Raw genomic sequence first — 14,776 nt, 5'->3', positions numbered from 1 at the left:
AGAGTGCAAAAGGACACACACGGACATGGGACGCAGAGACACTTAGGGATTATATAAAGAGATGACTTGTGAAAAGCTGCCAGTACATCACATTTCCAGGAATGTTTGGCTGATGGGTGGATTCTATTCTAGATATTACACACGTCTTCTGGACACTTGGGATCTTTATCATCGTAATATAGATTTTAACAACTAGACAATGTAAACATGCTTTGTTTTTCACAGAGGTTTGAGAACTATCCTTTCTCTTGGGAATGATGTAAGAGGGATGTAATGTACCATAATGTTTAAATGTACTTGTCTGTCCACAACTAAAGATAGTACATTGTAAACTCACTTTTATTTGCCCAGATCTTTTACCATGTACAACTTGTCAACACTATAAACATACTTCTGTGTCTCATATGAATAAGCAATAGTTTCTCATTTATTTGTAACCCAATTGAGCAAGGCAATAAACTGAGCAATGCATATGGCAAGGAGCCACTGCCTCAGTATTGAAGTATTGCCAAATATGTGTGTTCTACAGGGAACATGCCAGACTTTCAATGATAACATGTTTTAAATTATAGAAAACCAGAAAAGTCACCTTAGCATTACACGTAAGATTGACTAAGGACAGGAAATCTGCCTATTTTTGCAAAATCTCAGCTTTTTCAGTGAATGTTAGCACCTGAACATGTGCTGACAGTTTCTAAGATGATGATGATGTGTCTGTTTTTAGGTGTCTGTTGAACTACAGCTGTAAAGAGAATTGTGGCACGATTAGCTTGGATTAGTTAAAGGGGCACTATGGCGAAAAATTGTAAAATGTAATATATGTGCAAATATAGACAAATAAGAAGTACGTTTTTTCCAGAATAAAATGAGCCATAAATTACTTTTCTCCTATGTTGCTGTCACTTAGGCCTAGTGCACACCAAAAACCGCTAGCAGATCCGCAAAACGCTAGCGGTTTTTGAAGCTTTTTCTCTGATTATTATGAAGTGTTTTGCTGGCGTTTTGCGGTTTTGTGTAGCTTTTTTTTGTGTAGCAGATTACAGATATTGTTACAGTAACGCTGTTACTGAACAGCTACTGTAACAAAAACGCCTGGAAAACCGCTCTGATCTGGCATTTTATCAAGCGTTTTACGTTTTTCCTATACTTAACATTGGAGGCAGAAACGCCTCCGAAATCCAAAAAATGCTGCAGCCTGGGACTATGCGTTTCTGCAAAATGCCTACTGCTCTAGTGTGCACCAGCCCATTGAAATACATTACCCACACATTTCCACATCCGCAAGCGGTTCTAAAAACGCTACCAAAACCGCTCGGTGTGCACTAGGCCTTACAGTAGGTAGTAGAAATCTGACAGAAGTGACAGGTTTTGGACGAGTCCATCTCTTCATAGGGGATTCTCAGCAAGGCTTTTATTCTTTATAAAGATATTCCCTAAAAAGGATTTAAACAATGATGCTGGCCAGCTTTCCCTGCTCGCTACACAGTTTTTTGGCAGTTGGACAGAGCAACTGCCATTTACTAAGTGCTTTTGAAAATAAATAAATCCCGGAGAATCCCCTATGAAGAGATGGACTAGTCCAAAACCTGTCGCTTCTGTCAGATTTCTACTACCTACTGTAAGTGACAGCCACAGAAGAGAAAAGTAATTTATGGCTCATTTTACTCTGGAATGTACTTCTTATTTGTGTATGTTTGCACATATTTAAAATTTTACAATTTTTCACCATAGTGCCCCTTTAAAGAGGAACTGTAACCAAATATTGAACTTCATCCTGATCATTAGCTGATACCCATGAGAAATATTTACCTTTTCTCAAACCTTTTCTTTCCAATGAGTATTTTGGCACTTTATAAATCATCTAGTAGACCTAAGCCTGTTTAAAAACGGGCTCTACGTCTGTGTCAGAAGGAGGCCCTCTCTGCCCTCCCTCCCCTGTGACCGACGCCACCGCACAGTCAGCACGCATGCGCGCGCTCCCACCACGTGCTCGTACACGCCCCCTGGCCCGTCCTGCTCCCTGTGTCAAGGCTGTCCGTGCAGCACATGCGCATTAGCACAAAGCACGGACACACACAGGGACGCAGAGACACAGGGGGATTATTATATAGGATAATAATCACAGGGGTCTGTATGACTGATATTGTGATGAAACCCTTCCCACAGTATGGAGTCAGGACTTAGGTCCTGACAGTTTCTTCCCTGTGAGCCTTATTGCACTGTGGGATATAACAGCTGTTTCCAACTGCTAAGCAACCAGTATCTCCCTCTGTACATATGTATATCTATAGAAAAAACCTTTTAGCCCATCACATTGTTGGGGGAGGGGGGAGGGGTTATAGATAATGGCAGTTTGTGCTGCCTGTTTTTTTTCTGATCTGCCAGTAGTAAAGATGATTACATGCAGGCTGACTGTGGATCAAACAATGGGCTCGATTCATTAATTTGCGCTGCAGTTTAATGTGAAGAAGCAGCCACTATTGCACACTTTACAAATCAGCCCTCACTGCTATGTAAGGAGCGTGCCTTCCTTAGTTATATAGCAACTTACATAGCAACGCGCGTAGCTTTAAATGGGGGCGGTCCTGTAAAGTATCGCTACCACGATACAGCGCTAGCGGACACTTCTAACATAGTTACTCTATGATATTTGACATAGTAGCGGCCGCTAGTGAAGTATCGCGGTAGCAATACTTCACAGGACCACCTGCATTCAAAGTTAGCTATGTAAGCAAGGCACGTAACTAAGGAAGGCACGCTCCTTACATAGCTGCGAGCGCTGCTTTGTAAAGCGTGCATTAGCTGCCACTCCTTCACATTAAGCTGCGCTGCTTTATCTCTTTTATTCTTTAACTTCTCACTTTGCAATGTACGGATTTACTTTTTCCCCTTTTCGCTTAAGTTCCTCTTTAACCTCTCTCTCTGCAATTTTCACTGGCAGCAAATTTGTACTGAATTGTGAACCCTGGAATGAATCTCCAGGCTCTGCTTTTTCCCTCTGGATTTCTTATGTCTGCCTACTAGATTCAGGCTTCCAAACGCTTTTTGTATTATTACCATACTTGAATTGTTAAGTGAATTACAGGACTGACTGGAAAGCGTTACGAATGTAGTGCAGAGAAGTCAGTTTAAACATATACATTTAAAGAAATTCAATGTGAGTGTTTAGTAATCTATGGTTTAAAATACTAAGATCTAAATTTAAAGAAACATGAATGCCTCATTCACATGTTAACCAGAACTTGGTCGAGAATATAGTGTGTGATCCACGGCCGTGTGTACAGCTGAGCATATTGTCTCTCTCCCCACCAGGCCTATGTGTGTACAGCTGAGGACATTGTTTCCTTCCTTACCAGGCATACACAAAGCTGATCCATGCTGTGCTGTGGCATCGACCCGCCTCCTCTCCCCATAGCAACATTACACATCTCTTGTCTGTAGCTGAGGAAAGCATCAATGACTGGCAACCTATGGATTAAGTCCCAACACTTATAGTACTTGTTTACGTACCTTAACACTTATATGTTTAATTCTTGCAGGATAAATAAGACCACTGTCTGTAGACTTTATGCCCATCCAGACAGTGATCTCATTCCTTTTGAATCCAAATTTTTTTTTACCATGCAGTAATAAAACTAGAGCACCCAATCTTAAACATAAACAGGAGGTACTTGTACCTGTTACAGAAAGGATCCAGACTTTTTACCCATTGAAGCCAGCTGTGACCAGTGAAATACATAGTTAAGTCTTGTTCCATAAATGCCTTCATCTGTATTTTTGACTATTTATTGGAGTCAGGACTCCTTTAAATCCTTTTTAAGTGGTTTATACTGCTGAGTATCTCTTGCAGGAGGACATTGTAATCAGCATACAGTGCTATGTTATCCTTACACACTTTAAATAAAACACAACACAGACCTTCAGCCAAACATGAAAGCTATTACCATCTGCAAAGTGAAGGTTGGTTTGGTTTGTGTTGCCTGCAATAGGCTGATTATCTGTACTTACAATTATGTGATTATTTTTTCTTCATAACCTTATTTGAATGAAAGCATTGGGCAGCACGGTGGCGTAGTGATTAGTGCTCTCGCCTTGCAGCGTTGGGTCACCAGTTTAAATCCCAGCCTCGGCAGTATCTGCACGGAGTTTGTATGTTCTCCCTGTGTGTGTGGGGGTTTCCTCCGGGCACTCCGGTTTCCACCCACATCCCAAACATATACAGAAAAGGGAATTGACTTCCACCTAAATTGGCCCTATGATACACACACTACACAATACATACATAGACATATGACTATGAAAGAGATTAGATTGTGAGCCCCTCTGAGGGACAGTTAAGTGACATGACTATATATACTCTGTACAGCACTGTGGAAGATGTCGGTGCTATATAAATCACATTTTACCTCAGCAGAATTTGATTGGTTCATTTTCAAGCTACATCAATTTGCATACAGAACTTGCATAATGCTGCATTAACTCAAAATTATTTGCATCTCATTGATTATCCCTACTTTCCAGCACTAAGCTATTATTAGCAGCACTTTCTCAACCAAATAAAATGTTTTGGCTGCAGTTTGGAGGAGAGCCTGGTCTCTAAAACCACTTTATTAACCCTTGCAATGCCACTACAAATATGAGCCCTACACAACGTACACTTCAAAGCCCCTATGGTTTCCCCAAAGGCAAGATTCTGAACCCACCCCAAACTCAGACCTAAACTGCCCACAGCTTTCAGAAAGCCAAGTATTGTATTGTATGTGATATTACAACTATGACTAACTATAAGTAACTGGAAGATATTAGAGACTGTGTGTTTAAGATTTACTCTTTCACAGCAAACAGAAGCCAGTAGAATATTTTGTTCCCCACCAAAACACATGCAGTAATTTACTCTACTGACACATTTCAGAACTATGAAGTACAAGAACACTGTTGTCACTGTCTTTTCATGTTATATATAAACAATAATCTATTAACTGACACAACAGAATGATCCCTGACAATTTCAGTTGGAATAGAAAGTGTGTGAGCACATTGGTTTCCCTATTTTCCAAAGATGCTGCTATTTTAGTAATACAGATGTCTGGTGGAAAGTTGCTACCATAGATATTAAAATGATATTGCTATCCATTTTGAAAAAGCCAAAGAGGGTTAAAAGATTCTACAGAAAACCTATACCACAGTATTATTCAGTTCAATGCTGAGCAGAACCAGTGATTTCACGATAACCTCTCAATACTCAAAGCATCCGTTTCTGATTCTGGCTAATTATACAAAAAGCCTTGGCAATGGATTTTTCATGACTTCTCTATTCTAGTAGGTATTGACAATTTACCGCGTTATTAGGAATTGCTAGCAAAGGCTGTGGGTGAAGATACTAGGTCAGATGAGAAACAGATCAGGGTAGGGTTACTTGGACTCAGGAATTATTAAGTTAGGCAAAAGTTAAGAGTTGATGGAGAGTTAGGCAGGGGATAGTCATTGTTGGAAAGTTCGGATATGGGTAAAATGAAAGGTGAGAGTTAGTAATTTGAGGAGGGCTAAGGTTAGAAGTAAGGTAAGGTTGTCCTGTTTCCCACCACTGCACTAAAGTTTGTTGTAGGACTAAAAAAAATAATGTATAATCAAAATATTAAAAACCTATGACACTCTTTCTACCCCTTACCCCCCCCCCCCTCCCATGTAGGCTGATATAACCCAAATATTGTGTAGCCAACTAACTTTAATAAAAAGGAAGCCTAGGCTATCAACCTGCTCCCAGGAAAATATGTAAAGGGAAAACCCTAGTATATCTACCTGCTCCCGGGTAAATGCATAAGGATGAACTGTAACTGGAGGTTCAAAGAATAAAAAAATCAGTTAGGGTAAATATGCTGCAGCCATTAGATAGTGAACATGTTATGTCCCTCGGTATTCTCAGACGTTAAACAGACCACATTTCCGTCAGCTTAGTAACCCCCGCCACCCCCAATTTCACTATAGTTGTTAATCACAGTATTAAAATTACAGCCTGCAGCCTCTTGATCCCACAGTAAATGGCGATCTGTATTATTATCAGTCATGGGTCCAGGTCTAATGGCGATCCAAGTGGTACGAAAACAACTATTTCTACATGTTGAAGGCATCTTTACTCACTGACCCTTTCCCTAGAATGTTCACTTGGACGGTCTCATTAGTGTTTGAAGATAGCACGATTATTAACATGATATCTACTCTAGATGCTGACCCAGACAGCCATCCTGACAGGTGGACCAAGACGCTTGCAATGCTAGTCATCTAACAACCCAAGCAATAGTAAGACCGAGGCCCTGCTGTGTTCCCAATGACTCAGTCAGAGCCCATACCACTGGGCAGGGGTGGGGAAGCACATTGCAGTCATCCAGCTTCCAGAAAAATTCTTGTAGAGACTCTCTAACCTACATATCCTGGGTCAACCACCCTGGAGCCTCGGGATAAACTGAGTCACTATCTGAAGGGGAGGGAAAGCATCCAAATACTTCTAGGTGGTGGCTACAGGGACATCTCGTGCTTAAATATCAGTTTTTGTTGTTTGCTACATAGTGTATATATGATATTCGAGATTAATACTATAAATAGTACATATTTATTCATATTCTAATATATACTAGTAAAAAGGCCTGCCCATTACACGAGCGCTAAGCTACGGCTGCTACCCCATGCAATGTGCGCACAGACGTGTCCCACTTGCCCATCCCCCACCACTGTCCGAAGTATATGCACACAGGAAGATGTTGCTTGCTTAGCAGTTGGAAAAAGTTGTTATTTCCCATAATGCAATGAGGTTCACAGACAGCAAACTGTCAGGTCTGGAAGCAGACACACACATACACAGGAACAGGATGCAGAGACACCTGGCTTTTATTATATAGGATTTCCTGCTGTTTTTACTGAGTAATATGAACATGGGATTTTCACATCATATGAATTAGCGGTACTTGCGTATTATCCCATCTAGCAGAACGGCTCGGCAGTTAGACAGGCTGGAAAAGTGTGCACTGTGTTTCTTGAGCAGCTGATTCCCCACAGATCAGCTTCCCCGTTCCACACAGCTTTCCTCACTGGGCGGGGTTGTGGCCCACCTCGAAGTCACTGCTGAGCCATTCTGCTAGACGGGCTAATACGTAGTGTTGCAGCAAGAACTGCCTGGTGTCCCGGCAGAGCTTCTTGACCGAGCTGAATGTCACCCGTACATGGTCCACCATTATGATCCGATCTTCACTGGGAATGTATGGCCAGTGTGAACATAACTTAGCAGTCGGTATGAACTATCTTTATGCCCCCTAAACACGACAGATGAAACCCGGATGTCTGCCTCAGCAGAAAATCTATGGTGTACACAGTGGTCCCCGCCGGCTCTTCCAGCAATCCATCAGGTGTACCGAGTCGTCCAATGACTGCCCGAGAGAATTGCTCTCCCCACTCAGCTGTGTCAGGCCACTGCTCCTTCATTCCACCACAAGCCCCATATAATACAAGAACACAGCGCAGTAAGGAAAACTGTGCAGAACGGAGCAGCTAACCTGTGGTGAATCAGCTGCTCAAGAAACACAGTGCACACTTTTCCAGCCTGTCTAACTGGCGAGACGTTCTGCTAGACGGGATAATACGTAAGTACTGAATTAGCTTCTGGTTATTTCTGCAGTATGCAGGTAATTTCTCAGGTTATCAGTCAAAGTGTTGCCACTTAAACTGAGCTCCCTCAGTCATACATATGCCCCCCCCCCCCCACACACACACACACACACACACACACATGCTAATTGATAGTGTCATTATAATAAGCGAGTTATATTTATTTATATTAGATAATATATAAACAAATATCAATTTCATTTAGGGCCCATTCAAACAATGTCTGATCTGCATGGTAACATGAAAGTCCATAGACTTTCATGGTACCTAACACAGTACAGCTATGCATTCATCTGTAATGCGGTTTAAAGAGAATCTGTACTCTGAAATTCTTACAATAAAAAGCATACCATTCTATTCATTATGTGCTCCTGGTCCCCTCTGTGCTGTTTCTGCCATTCTCTGCTGCAAACCTGGCTTGTAATTGCCAGTTTTAGGCAGTGTTTACAAACAAACTAACCAGCTTCTAATAGGCTCAGCTAAGCAGAGTGTGTTAGTCACACAGAGCCTGCAGGGGGTGTGTACAGCTTCTAGCTAATCACAAGCAGCCCTGCACATTCCAGTCTGACTGCCTCAGCCTGACTGTGCCGACTATAGAGAGAAGATTAGATCATATAACAGAGATAACACAGCTACTGTGCAATTAGGAAAAGCTGCAGTAAGCCAGACCACATTAGAAAAGGCATAGGAACTTATAGCATAGAAGAAATAAAGATAAACAATTTGTTACAGAGTCTCTTTAAAGTATTTGGAGCATCTTGGTGGATGATGCACGTTTTTTTCCATCAGGTGAATTGTATTGTGACCCCTGACATCTGCGTTACAATACTACTCACCACCACCACACTGGTTTGAAAGCAGAGTTTTATGAAAAAGCCTGTGTTACAGTTCTGGTGTGATGACTGTAGTCTGAATCTGGAAGTTATTGTTTTTGATACCTAAGTTAGTTCCATTACGTATGCCAACCATAACCTCTGTGATCAAGGCACACCCTGCTTCGTTGGATGGTGTTTAAAAGCTAAATTAAATAAATGCAGATCATTATGTTTGATTTCCTTTTGTGCGTGGAAAATAGAACAAGCAAAGAAAGGAAGTTTGATCTTTTGCACAGGCCTGGGTCAGCAGGAAAAGGAAGCCCACGGCTGCACAGGAATAGCCTTACATCTATTCATTACAGCATTTGTTCTTCTTGCCAAGGAATAATTGTTGCATCTAAAAGGAAATGTTAATGCTCTCTGTGCATTGCACAGAAATGCTATAGGCGGCAAGCTTGATCACCCAACCTCTTATTTATCTTTCAACAAGCAGCACTGCTCAGTCTGCATACACTGACCCACATCTTTGAAGAGACATTGAAAACAGAACAAATGTTCATTGGGTTAATTCCTGCGGTCTTCTAATTGAGTGAAAGGCATGTGTTACATTTGGCAGTGCTGTATGTTTGGTTTCAGGCATTCATATGAAAGTTACTCTTCACCATCAGCTCAACTTTTTGTGCAATCTGCATGATCAAAATTGTTTACAAAGCAAATTATACATTTGTTAACTGGTAAAGTCCCTGTCTTCAGAAGAAATACAAGTTAGTTACTTGTCCACCCCTTGGCTGCTAATACAACATTAGAGTAACAACATCACACTGATGAGGTCATCATCATAGTCCCAGTATCTAAAGTGAACCTGTAAGGAGAAAAAAAGTAGTTAGATATTTTCCTCAGTAGAGGGAAGCCTCTGGATAGTCCAGATGTTTTCCTTTGGATCAGTTCATTTCGGCGCCCAATGCAGAGCACCGAAACTGGGCGCCGTCATGTCAGCAATGCTGTGTTGCTCGCCAACAACTGTTGTGACAACTTGGAGGGGGAATAGTTTTAACGCTGCCGGGGAGTTTAGCGGCAGCATGGAGAGCTGTCATTTGGCTTACCCTGCACCGAACTGCCCGGCGCCATAACAATATGCCCCCGTTTTCTTTATCCTCCTCAACCTCACCAATCCAGCCCTGGGACTCTCTAAGCATATCAAACAAGGGCTTGTCAGGGATGCTCTTGCAGCCAAACTCTGGTCCATGTATGACTGTGGCGGTACTGTGCATGTGCAAGTACAATTCATACCTGTACAGTAGCATTAAGCAGTTCATGCATGGCTTTTTCCTCCATGTACAAATGGCTACATTCTACTCTGCAGGCACGGACCGCACTCGTACATACAAAGTACAGCAGCACTGGTACACAGACAGGCGTGCGGCTGCAAAGATGTTGTGTACATTTCATGGATTGACAACCTGACCATGTAACTACAAATCCATAATACTGAAAATATAATTCACTGACCTTCTGTGGATCCTTATGACCAAGTTTATTGGAGGATTCTGTATAACTCTGTCCAACATTGTACATTACAATAAAAAGTAGGCAAGGCAATTCAGTTTGCATCTAGCAACTAACCTATTTAAACTAATTAGCTGTGTCCATTTAAACGTGTAAACAGAAACACCTGAGTTGGATTGTTACTGTATGCATCCAGACTGGCCGCCGTCACATTCTTTCATTTAATTAGAAATTTGAAGGAATTTTAGAAGTTACATAACTATATTATTCTGGCTTAAAATATCTAGCAGAAAGAAAGTTTATCCCCATAACATTTAGCATTTACAGACTTAAATTAGACACAGCACTTTATTTCAATGCCATATTACCCATGTGTGTATGCTGTGTTCAGAATACTTGAACAATGAGAACATCTTTAAATTCTGGCTTTTAGAATGATATGCTAAGTGTAAGGAGATGTTTAGTCTACATGCATTTCCCTGTGCTTGCTAGTGCATTAGAGGAAAATGCCTTTAATAACAAACAATTGTTTCTTACTGGGCCAAATTCACAAAAATTGTGCTCAGTTTAAAGTGGAACTAAACTCTTGCACACCTCACAAGCAAAAGTTTTAATTCAACCTACAGTTGCTGAAGAAATCCACTGCTTTGTTTCTGCTTCAGTTTACCAAAATAGAGGATACATCTGGCAAAGTCAGAAAAAACAGATTTACTTACTTGAGGCTTCCTCCAGCCCCTGGAATGTGTCCCTCACCGCAGCACTTCTGCGTCTGTGTAGAGCACTCCTGGTGCATGCACAGAGGCTGCCAACCTGTCCAGGTCGGCGGCTGCTTCAAAGGAGAGGAGACCCCAGGAGATTGACTGAGAGTGGACCTGGGGCGAGGGACACATAGGCTTCCAGGGGCTTGAGGAAACCCCAGGTAAGTAAATCTGATTATTTTTACTTTGCCAGATGTATCCTTTAAGGAATACCCAGACAGCTTATGGTGAGCCAGAACCACCTGGAAGGCATAAAGGGCAAAAAGAGACCTATCAAAAAGCAAAACTAAATGTAATTTTCCCTCCTTTAAACAAAAGGAATTTGTGATAATTCAGCTTTAAGCACAAAAATGTGGTTTCCCATGTTTCAGGGGCATGTTTCAGGAGCTGATTTTCATATTAAGGAGTGATGCGTCATGGGAAACCACAGTAGCTTGTTTAAAGCTGAATTATTGCAATTCCCTTTTTTTAAGAAGGCAAAATTACATTTAGTTTACCCAGATCAAAGTGTCTAATTAGCTCTTAGCAGCAGCTATGAATAGACTGGAGGAGGACAGTAAGAGTTCTCTCCAGATACAGTAAGCACCGAGGCTTAACCCCTTCAGTGCTCCTCGCAAACTATAACCATATTCTACGCTTTTTTTAAAGGATTTTTTGAATTGCAATGAAGAAAATCGTTCTCCACAATGGTTATCATGCTGTGGTTAATATTTTAGAGTTTTTAAAGAGAGCAAAGTATGAGTTCAGTTTAAAAAGAGACACATCAACAGGTTTGGAATTTGTAAAGTTTATGTAGTTGCCAATGCAACAACATGTATGAGTGTTGTGACATGGCATGTGAAATTTTTAAGGGTTTAGACTCAAAGGGTGTCTAGAGCTTTTTTTGCATTTTGTGACCCTCAGTTGTGGAATGATTATGTCCTTTAGAAACAGCAGATTCCTGCCTTAGGGTCAGTGGGCTTTCAAAGTTAAATATACTTTATATATTACAGACACTAACTGAAGACAGTGCCTGAAAATATTCAGCCTCAAGTTATTATATCCGGTTATCAATACATCAACACATTGAGAATGTTCATAAAAAGGCAACTAGGTTTTGCTCCAGGGTAGGGAAAAAGTTGAAAAGCATTGTAGTCAATTGGTGAAATTGGATGGGTTCTTCTGTGGTGTGTTGGGATGCACCTGTGCTGGATCTGTTGATGTAAAAAAAAAGGGACACACATAGAAACTAGAAGGGGTGGTGTGTGTGTGTGTGTGTGGGGGGGGGGGGGGGGGGGGTTTCTTAAATGTTACATAAGGAAGCTCTCAGATTGCTGTATAGTCATTAATGGACGGTAGGCAAGCTTATTTTTTTCTGGCATAACACACTCAACACATACGTATGTTGCTTGTACAGTATATACCCCACATTACACATACAAGGCACGAGTTGTGTGCATAGCACATGTTGTGTAAACTTCAGAGCATCTGTGCATGTAAATTATACCATCTGAAACTGAATATAACTTATTGTCAGAAACAAAGCGCTTTCAGGAAAAGCAGCTTGCATTTCAGTAAATAGATTCATGAAGTTTTACACAGAGTACACAGATAGCTTATGATTAGTGTGACTCTGTACAATTAACAAACTGTTCTGGAGGTGTGTTTTCGCTTATAAGGAAAACAAAGGGTGATTTGCATATTCAGCAGTGATGCCTCGTGTGGGAGACATATACTCACTACAACCTGAATAATCCCAAATGCCTTCTGTTTTAACAAAGCATATTTCTGTTTCGCAGATAGCTCGTGGTGACCCACAATCACTAGGAGAGTATAAGGGGGTAAGAGAGACCAAAAAAGCCCTCCTAAAAAAGATGCTAAATATAATTTTGCCTTTCTTATGACAGAAGGTATTTGCAATAATACAGATGTGAGCAAGTGTGGTTTCCTATGATGCATCGCTCAAAATATGCAAATCATCTCTTTATTCCACTAAAAGCCAGACGTTCACAAACTTAGTGCGAGCAGCAGTTTCAGCAAACGTAACTACCGCTGTGGCTACCTATCCCCCTCCACCCAGTATTGTCATGGCGCTGTCTATAGTTAAAATGCCAATAATGTTGCATTACTGATATTCTATTATTGGCTTTCCTAATACCTAACCTAACATTAACCTCACATAGTAAGGAAAACCCTTTCTTGTTGCCTAACAATAACCCCCACACTAAGAATACTTCTACTATGCAGCGAATTCCTGCCTCAATGCCTTATACTAACCTACTTTTCCTGACTGTCTCATATAGGCCCCCTACCCTCTGTCCTCTAACACTACCCACCTAACTCTACCTATCCCTCTATCTAAAGATTGGCTATATCATAGTGCCAGTGCTGGTGTCCAGAGCTCGGCAACATAATAGCCAAGCCCCAGCACTGCATACTACAGTAAGTACAGTGCATTGTAGCCAAGCAGTGGCTGTTCAGCAGCCAATATATTCAGTAGCCCTCAGCTATATGATAGACATTCAGCCCAAGTAAAGGTGACGTTATTCGTGTCCCAGCAAAGCTCATTAACGATCTCCAGGCCCGGATTTACATCACAGAAGCCTATAGGCACAGTTGTCCTGACACTTTAGACTCAGCTTTCCATGGTCCTACAAACCCCCACTGAACCACACTAGAAGTGTGCTGGCTGGCCCAGCTCTCACCTCTCCCTTACTTCCCTTGCCAGGTGTAGGTAGCTACAGGTTCCCCTTTGTAATAGGTAGACAGAGGTATCCTCAGTATTAGGTAGCTAGAGGTGTCCCTGACTGAAGGTAGATCTCAGAATGCTGAGAACAGGGTAACTTCTCATTTACACTCTCATCAGGACTCTGCACAGGGAAGGAGGAAGGGAGGCACTCAGGCAGGGAAGTGAGCCGCCTTACCGCCATCAGGCTCCTGTAGGCTCGTGCCTACATTGCCTTATGGTAAATCCGGCCCTGACGATCTCTGTAGATTTCCACAAAATATGCACTGTCAGGGGTACTTGAGGCCTGAGTTGAGAAACCTTGTAATAGTTGATCACCGGTGCCCAAGTAAAGCACCCACTTCACCATAGCTGTTTTGGCACTTGGTATAGCTGACAAGCCGTATGCCCGAATCAACTGACTCACCCCTACACCTCTCCTTCTCACTACAAACCTGAAATAGGCTGCCTCTACTATTTCATCCTCCTCCTAAGACAGTGACATGCAAGATGCTGGCCACTTCCAAGGAGAGTAAAAAGGTCACAAGGATCCTCTCTCCCCAACTGCATCAGCCTGCTGTCATTGAGTAGTCCCACCGTTCCATGACCCAAGTATCTCTTGCAACATCAAACTGCTTTCTGCCCTCAGCACCACTGGAAACAGCTGATGGCTTGCACAATGTGAAGGGGGGTCCACAACAAAGTGCACCATACCAGCTTTATAGCTACAATCAGTATCAGTAATACTTGCTTTCAAGTGCAATGTTTTCAATGCCAAGGGAGTCAAAACTGGAAATAATTATAACAGGTTAACAAACATGTAATGCATAGTACAGGTATGGCCCTAGGTCTGGTCAGAATTGGTGGCAAGGGCTGTGTATAGCTGTGATGTCAGAAGGCCTACCCTAGCCATTTAAAGTCCTGCCTTTAAAGAGACTCCGTAACAAAAATTGCATCCTGTTTTTTATCATCCTACAAGTTCCAAAAGCTATTCTAATGTGTTCTGGCTAACTGCAACACTTTATACTATCACTGTCTCTGTAATAAATCAACTTATCTCTCTCTTGTCAGACTTGTCAGCCTGTGTCTGGAAGGCTGCCAAGTTCTTCAGTGTTGTGGTTCTGCTATGAACTCACCTTTCCAGGCCCCTCTCTGCACACTGCCTGTGTGATATTTAGATTAGAGCAGCTTCTCTCTTCTCGCTTATCTTTTACAAGCTGGATAAATCATCCTCTGAGCTGGCTGGGCTTTCACATACTGAGGAATTACAAACAAGGGCAAAGCTGTTTGCAGGAAGAAAAGAGCAGCCTGAAACTTCAGTGCATGGGGGAAAGAAA

At 41.8% G+C, this 14,776-nt stretch overlaps 1 protein-coding gene across 34 annotated transcripts in view; it reads left to right on the top strand.

Annotated features, from left to right (window-relative positions):
• The window catches only part of ABI3BP (ABI family member 3 binding protein), a 500,595-nt gene that overhangs the window by 76,370 nt on the left and 409,449 nt on the right, over positions 1-14,776 (top strand). Inside the window, exon 1 of one of the 34 annotated variants that reach the window (XM_068268414.1) lies at positions 6,837-7,631. The exons of the other annotated variants lie outside the window; for them this stretch is intronic. The gene's annotated coding sequence lies outside the window, so the exon portion shown is untranslated. Of the gene's footprint in view, positions 1-6,836; positions 7,632-14,776 lie in introns of those variants that run through there. 34 annotated transcript variants of the gene reach the window in all.

Source organism: Hyperolius riggenbachi, chromosome 2, assembly GCF_040937935.1.
Source record: "Hyperolius riggenbachi isolate aHypRig1 chromosome 2, aHypRig1.pri, whole genome shotgun sequence".
Taxonomy (NCBI): Eukaryota; Metazoa; Chordata; class Amphibia; order Anura; family Hyperoliidae; genus Hyperolius; species Hyperolius riggenbachi.
The sequence above is the reverse complement of the archived record's forward strand: the minus strand, read 5'-3'. Positions and strand labels throughout refer to the sequence as shown.